Here is an 8,171-nt window from a genome sequence, read left to right as displayed (position 1 = left end):
ATTTGGAATACATATTTTTTCCCCTCTGAGAAACAACTGTGTATAATGTAAGGGCAATTGTAATATACCATGGAAAACCACCTGAGCATTCTTATGGCTTCTGTTACAAGTAAATTATATGGGTAGAAGCATTATGAGTTTTTTCAAGATCTCACTAAATATATTTAGAATGCTTAATTGAAGCTTAACCTTTATTTTATTCAATACATGTTGTCTCTAGCTAATAATGACGGGGAAAAATAATCCCCTAGGTTAAGGTCTTATATTTAGCTACTTCTGTTTTCCTTCAAAGCTTGAAAAATAAGTTCTGAAATGAATTAATATAACAAGAAATCAACAGGGTAAAGTATAATTCTGATGATTTCTTCGTGGCCTTGCAATTATATGCAGTATACTTGAAATAAACAAATAGTTCAAACAAAAACATTAATTCCCTTCCTATCTATACAATTTTAATTAGAAACCTTTAATTGGACTTAAAGTTTCTCAACCAGTCCATCTTAAAGGAGATCAGTCCTGGGTGTTTCTTGGAAGGACTGATGCTGAAGCTGAAACTCCAGTACTATGGCCACCTCATGCGAAGAGTTGACTCATTGGAAAAGACCCTGATGCTGGGAGGGATTGGGGGCAGGAGGAGAAGGGGACGACAGAGGATGAGATGGCTGGATGGCATCAGCGACTCGATGGGCATGAGTTTGAGTGAACTCTGGGAGTTGGTGGTGGACAGGGAGGCCTGGCGTGCTGCGATTCATGGGGTTGCAAAGAGTCGGACATGACTCAGCGACTGAACTGAAGTGAACTGAAAGTTTCTCAAGAAGGTTGTAGAGTGTCCTATCTAAGCTATTTTTATATGAGAAAATGTATTTTTCATCACTTACTAAATACAATAAATAGCTGCCATCATTGTAGATATTTCATAGAGAACATTCTTTCAACATTTTCTTTGATCACAAAATTTATTAGAAAACAAAGTTCTTTCAGGGTTTATTAGCTATTAAGTGTTTGATATTTTAATTTTTATAACAAATAAGATGCCTTTTTAATATATTCATTGCATTTTATATGATGTCATATTTTTATGGCAAGCAATAAATGTGTTTGATGTTTCAGATACTATTTCATCACTGAATTCTTTTAAACTTTCATTATTATGAGCACTTCTAACATGAATTAAAATGTCTGCAAATGTGCAAGCTCATTTAATTGAAACAAAATTGCTAAATTCTTGAATTTATAAATAAGCCTTTAATCTTTAGGGGCAAATATATCATTTTTAAACAAATTTTATAGAACTCAATCAATTGTTTTTAGCAGTTCTTTTTTATTTTTGTTATGCCACAACCATTTGTGTGTAGGAAATATGCAAACATAAGTTCCTCAACTTAATGTTTAAAATAATAAATATTTTTACCAGTTACTTCAATTATCATTGTTTGAAAGCACTATACTATGTCTCCTAACTAAAGACACTTCATATTGCCTGATTATTCCCAAGAAGCATATGATTCACAAAATATTTACTAACAAATTTTTAAATAAGATTATTTTGAAGTGTCTGTAGTTCCAATTATATGTTGCAATGATAAAGATGAAATTAAAAATTTATTTTTTAATAATAAGACATAAGCTGTGTGCTTTTATTATCAAAATCTTAGAAAAGACATTTAGATTTAATTAGCCTTCAACTAATAAAAATAAATGGAAAAAAATAATAATTGGTTTTAGAAATGGAAAAACAAAACAAAATGTCTATGAACAACAACAACAAAAAAAGACATTTAGATTTAATCAAAGAAGTTATTTGAGCATTTGAGGATGCAGCTAGCTGATATTTGAATTCATGCAATTCAGGTTTAATTTTTTTCTAAATTCCTTCTTAACTGAACAGATTTCAATTTTTAAAGTCAACTTTTTCTTCTGAACTTACAAAAATATCCACATAATTGTTAAAAATATAAATACTTCAGAAACCTATAGCAGAGAGAATTTTATGCAATTTGCCACAAAGACACAACACTGAAGAGCTTGGTGCATATTTCTGTAGATTTTTGTATGCACCTTTTATTTTTTAATGAAAATGACATGTCCATTTTTGTTTACAACTTACTGTCTTTCAATAATATATATTCAGTTCAGTTCAGTCGCTCAGTCGTATCTGACTCTTTGCGACCCCATGAATCGCAGCACGCCAGGCCTCCCTGTCCATCACCAACTCCTGGATTTCACCCAGACTCATGTGCATCGAGTCGGCGATGCCATCCAGCCATCTCATTCTCTGTCGTCCCCTTCTCCTCCTGACCCCAATCCCTCCCAGCATCAGGGTCTTTTCCAATGAGTCAACTCTTCGCATCAGGTGGCCAAAGTATTGGAGTTTCAGCCTCAGCATCAGTCCTTCCAACGAACACCCAGGACTGATTTCCTTTAGGATATATTAGGTGTGAATAAATTCAATCTATATCACACTTTTAAAAGAAAACTCTTGCTTAGTCTGAGCACATTCTGAGACTTACATGAGTATTATAACTGAAAAAATCAGTTGTGTTCTGTCATTTTAACTCTTCTATTTATCCCTGGATACACACAGAGAAAGCAACTATTTTTTAATATATCTATATACCTACATGCATATGTGTATATATATATATAAAATCAAGATTTGATAATAGAGAAATTATGTGACTACAATAACAAATTTTTGACATTTATCACTAACAAAAATAGTGGTCAAAAGATTTTTCCCCTTTTAATTTTTAAATTTTTATATAATTTTTATAGGTTATTTTCCATCTATAGTTATTTACAAAGCATTGGCTATATTCACTTTGTTGTACAATACATCCTTGAACCTATCTTATTATAACCAATATTTTGTTCCTCCCACTCCCTTACCCCTGTGTTACCCCCTTCCCTCTTATCGCTGATAACTACTAGTTTGTTCTATATACCTGTTAGTCTACTTCTTTTGTGTTACATTTACTGTGTTTTCTTTTGGCATTTTTTAGATTCTACATGTAAGAAATATCATATAGTCTGACTTATTTATCTGTCTGACTTATTTCACTTAGCATATTCTTGCCAGGTTCACACATATTGCTTCAAATGACAAAATTTCATTCTTTTTCCTGGCTGAGTAGTATTCCATTGTACATGTATACCACAGCTTCTTTATCCATTCATCTGTTGATAGACACTTAGGTTGTTTATATGTCTTGGCTATTGTAAATATTGCTGCTATGAACATTGGGGTGTATGTATCTTTTTAAATTAGTGCTTTTTTTTTTTCAGCTATATATACCTAGGAGTGGAATTGCTAGGCCATAGAGTAGTTTTATTTTTAATTTTTTGAGGACACTCTATACTCTTTTCCATAGTGACTGCACCGGTTTACATTCTACCTACAGTGTGGGAAGGTTCCCTTTTCTCCATACCCTTACAAATGTTTATTTGCATTCTCTTGATTTTGAAACATATCTTCAAATGTATAAGGCCAGCATGGAACCTACTTTGCCTTTCTCTGTGTATACTTGTTGAGATCTGCCTTAGCAATTGTTCTGACTTTAGTTTATTGATTTATTGTGTCTGGCTAATTGTGTTGTAAACACAATAGACTGCTGCTAGACTTTAGAATACCACAAATTTATAATTACTACTCTCATAAACTTAATGGCTACCTACAAAATACCATGGTTTTATGGGCATTTCTTCATTTCAGCTTTAGATATTCAATAAAGTGAGTATTATTTTTGCCCTCATATTACACTAAGGAATCAAAGGCACAGAGTATAAACAGTTTAGCAAATGCTATACTTACACTCAGAAGAGGAACCAAGATCTGAAAAGTGGCAATTATAATCTTACTCTATATTCTTAAATTCTATGGTATATGTCACCAAATAAAATAACTCCTTTCCACAATAATTGGTTCTGCTATACTTACTAGGTAAGTGAACGATATCTGTATTTGCATAATCTTACCCACATCTTTGTTTAAAGCACATGATTCAACTTCTTGCCTAGAAATATAACGGTTTACTCAACCGTTGAAATTTCAATGACACTTGCTAATGATTGTGACCCTTAAAGTCATTTTAGTAAATATTAAGAGTGATTATCTACTGTTTGCTGAAAGTGTGTTCCTTAAATTTTCCATTGGAATATAATAGCAGGTATTTACACAAAAGTTATTTTGCAGAGAAAAACCTTATAAGAAAATAAACATTGTGAGTATCTAAAAACTGTTTCCAATATACTGATTTTCATTTTTGCTTTTAAAATATTTGATTTCATAACTCTTTCAGCATATTTCTAATTACTATAGTTCTGTGAAAACAATTTAGGAAAACTGCTTTCTACTGTGTAATCATTAAAAGATACAAATTTAGGGTTAGTGTGACATATCATATTTATATCAATTCTTTATACTCTTTGTGCATTTTAACTTAAGTCTCAGTTTTAGCATTTGTAAAGTGAGAATAACAATATGTATTCCATAAAATTTTGTAAACATAAGATAGGTAACATATGTGGTAAATTTGCAGAGTGCTGCAAGTTCTTTGGTGCTCTTTCCAGTAAAAGATAGAATCTGTTGGGTCTGAGCTAATATGTAACTGTATTAACCAATAAGCTATGGTAGAAGCAATTATATTTCATTTAAGCTTTTGACTTGGTGTTATAAAAGCATGTCATCAAGCATAAAGTGCTATCATGCCATCATACTGTAAAGAGGGTCTAAGCCATGTAGAGAAGTTTCTGGGGCATGAAAAAACATGTGTGTGTTTGTTTGTTTGTTTGTTTTAAAGAAGAGAGAAGTCATGGTAAATCAAAATGATAGACCACTTTGAAAGTGGACATTCCAAACCCAAAAGCTCAAAATGAAGCTATATAAATTAAAATTGAACCACTAAGAGAAGTGTTATCAACACAAATAGCAAATTATGCACCACCACCCCCAAAACCTACTCATCCCAAGCAATAAGAACTTGAAAAAAATTGTCAAAATCAACTATGGAAATCATCCAAAGGCTTGCACCAGTGTGAGGAGCATTTGCTCAAGAAAAATGGATGTATCTTAGTAATAATACTGAGCTTTGTGTCATTTTAGCCCATGATTTCCTACTGTATGGTTCCCTTAAAAATGAATAGCCTTGCAATTACTACAGTTGAGAAAAACAGAAGCATGGCAATCACTAGAAGAGGTAAACAATTTTAAGTTTCCCCAGAGTCACTTTCTTAGAAACTTTGCATGATTTGACTTGTCTGCCATTTCCCAGGAAACCACCATTCACAGAATTTGTCATTATTTGACCTGACTCAGAACTCACTGTCTGCAACCAACTTTTTTCCGAGGGCGTTTATTAAAACAATCAGTGATATTGCAACTGTCTGAGGTGTGACAACAGTTGGAGCAAACAAGATGCTGACCAAATATGTAATAGGAAACTTAGCCGGGGTGGTGTGATATATCCACAGAGATTTTTGAAAGCTCCAAAATAATGTGGATATCTAGTAGACTAGATGCTATAGTACTGTGTGCATGCACAGAAAAGACGCAAGAACGCTTACTCTCTTATCGCTGACTGGTCAGGAGGAAATGTGAAAGCAGGCAGTGAAGATTAAGGCAGAATTGTAAACTCCCTGGCTTGTCACTGATGGCATGATCCCAACAAATACTGAGAGTACCTGACAAAGGTGGGATAGACATTAGTTTAGATACTTAAGGAAATATGTCCAGTCACTAGTTGGCCACCAGGCTGTATGAACAGAGACATATGACCAAATTTTCTGAAAAATTAGTTCAAGAAAGTCACTAAGCAAGCCAACAGAAACAACAACAAACAGCAGCAACAGCCAGTCTTGGTAAGGGGGCAGATTCGGGTGTTCAACTTTGCCGCATTGTATTATTTAAAATAACTATGTTTCAACTGAAAATTATGAGAAATGCAAAGAAATGTGAAAGTATACCTGATATGCAGGAAAAAAGTAATCAGTAGAAACTGTTCCAGAAGAGTCCATCAATTGGACTTACTACAAAGACTTTAAATCTGATAATTTAAGGCACTAAAGTAAGCCACATCTAAGGAGCTAAAACAATATGAGAATGATTCCTCATGATGTGGAAAATGTCAACAAAGAGACATAACTTAGTAAGAAGTAGAACAACAAGAAGACACAAATAGAAATTATGTACTTAAAAAGTGTATTAACTAAGAAAAAATTCATGAGAGGGGCTACAAAAGCAGATTTTTTTTTTTTTCTGGCAAAACACAAAGAATAGAGGTATCTAGTCTGCAGAACTTCCCGGTGGTCACTTACGGTTGTGAGAGCTGGACCATAAAGAAGACAGAACGCCAAAGAATTGATGCCTTTGAACTGTGGTGCTGGAGAAGACTCCTGAAAATCCCTTGGATAGCAAGAAGATCAAACCAGTCAAAACTCTTAAAGGAGATCAACCCTGAATATTCACTGGAAGGACTGATGCTGAAGCTTCCAGTATTTTCGCATCCAGTCATTTGATGCAAACAGACAACTCATTGGAAAAGTCCCTGATATTGGGAAAGATTGAGAAGAAGAACAGGGTGTCAGAGGGTGAGATGGCTGGATGGCATCACCAATGCAATGAACATGAACTTGGGAAAACTCCAGGAGATGGTGAGCGACAGGGAGGTCTGGCATGCTGGAGTACATGGAGTCACAAAGAGTCAGACGTGACCGGGAGACTGAACAACAAAGTCTGCAGAACAGAAAAAAATAGAAAGTAAGCAAGTTCTTGGAGATCTCTGGGACACAAATCGAAATATCAACATATGAATAATGGAAGTCCCAATAAATGAGAGAAAGACTCAGAAAGAACGTATGAAGAAATAATATAATAATATGTCTCAAATTAATGAAAAACTTTAATCTGTACAACCTAGAGCTTATTGAACTCTAAATGGGATGAGCTCAAAGAACCAAGAGCTCATTGAACTCTAAATAGTATGAAGTCAAAGAGATTCACACCTAACCACATCATAAACTGTTGAGAACTATTTGTTGTTGTTGATGTTCAGTCACTATATCGTGTCTGACTCTTTGAAACCCCATGGACTGCAGCATGCCAGGTCCCCTGTCCTCCACTATCTCCCCAAGTTGGCCCAAATTCACGCCCATTGGGTCAGTGATGCTATCTAACCATCTCATCCTGTGCCATCCCTCTTCTCCTTCTGCCTTCAATATTTCCCAGCACCAGAGTCTTTTCCAAATGATTTGTAGACAAAGAAAAAACATGAAATTAGCAAGAAAGAAGTGACTACAAGGTAAACCACAGATTTTTCCTCAGAAATCCCAGAGGCCAAAAGAAAGTGGGGTGAAATAGTTAAGTATTGAAGAAAAGGATTCTGAACAATGTATTCAATATCTGCTCCAGCCCCACCCCCTCAAAAAAAATCCTTCAATAATGAAGGGGAGGTAGTCCAGATCTAGATGGCAAAGTAGAAATATCCTGAACTTACCTCCTCCTGTGCACTCATCAAAGCTATAACTGCATATAGAATACCTATCTCTGAGAATGACATAAAGACTTAGCAGAACAGATTTTCGACAACCAAAGTTATAAAAAATGCCACATCAAGATTAGTAGGAGGGGCAAAGATGCAGCCCCATCAAAACTCACATCCTGGGACTTCTCTGGTGGTCCAGTGGCTAAGACTCTGCACTGCCAATGCCAGGGGGGCCAGGTTCGATTCCTGGTCAGGGAACTGGGCCCCACATGCTCCAACTAAGAACCAGAACAGTCAAATACATAATAAAAATAGATATTAAAAAAATCTCACATCCCCATTCAGTGATCCACAAGCAGGAGGGATGTCACCAGCAGAGGTACCCCCTCCCCTACCACCACCACATCTGGCTGTGAGAAACTGTGACTCTTCTCTTGAAAGACTCATATACAAAGTCACTTGCTCCAAATTCCAGTAGAGAGGCAGCAGCTTGAAGAAAACCTGGATTATATGAAAAGGAGATTCACTGACTAATTTTAAGACATATGCTTAAAAGGCATATGGCAGGATCCAGTGGTACTTTCTCTAGTCATGGTAGTCATGGAAGTGCTGGTAAACTTTTTTTTTTTTTAAACTCTCCCCCAAATAATTGGCTCAGCTCTTGTGGGTGTTATTTCTGTCACTCTTCATCAG

General features: G+C 35.1%; 1 non-coding gene across 1 annotated transcript; it reads left to right on the top strand.

Annotated features, from left to right (window-relative positions):
* Window positions 1-7,662: 7,662 nt before the first annotated feature.
* TRNAG-GCC lies at window positions 7,663-7,736 on the top strand. Its single transcript has one exon. It is a non-coding gene; the product is annotated as a tRNA-Gly (tRNA).
* Window positions 7,737-8,171: the final 435 nt, after the last annotated feature.

Source organism: Cervus elaphus, chromosome 24 (assembly GCF_910594005.1).
Source record: "Cervus elaphus chromosome 24, mCerEla1.1, whole genome shotgun sequence".
In the NCBI taxonomy this organism is placed as follows: Eukaryota; Metazoa; Chordata; class Mammalia; order Artiodactyla; family Cervidae; genus Cervus; species Cervus elaphus.
The sequence above is the reverse complement of the archived record's forward strand: the minus strand, read 5'-3'. Positions and strand labels throughout refer to the sequence as shown.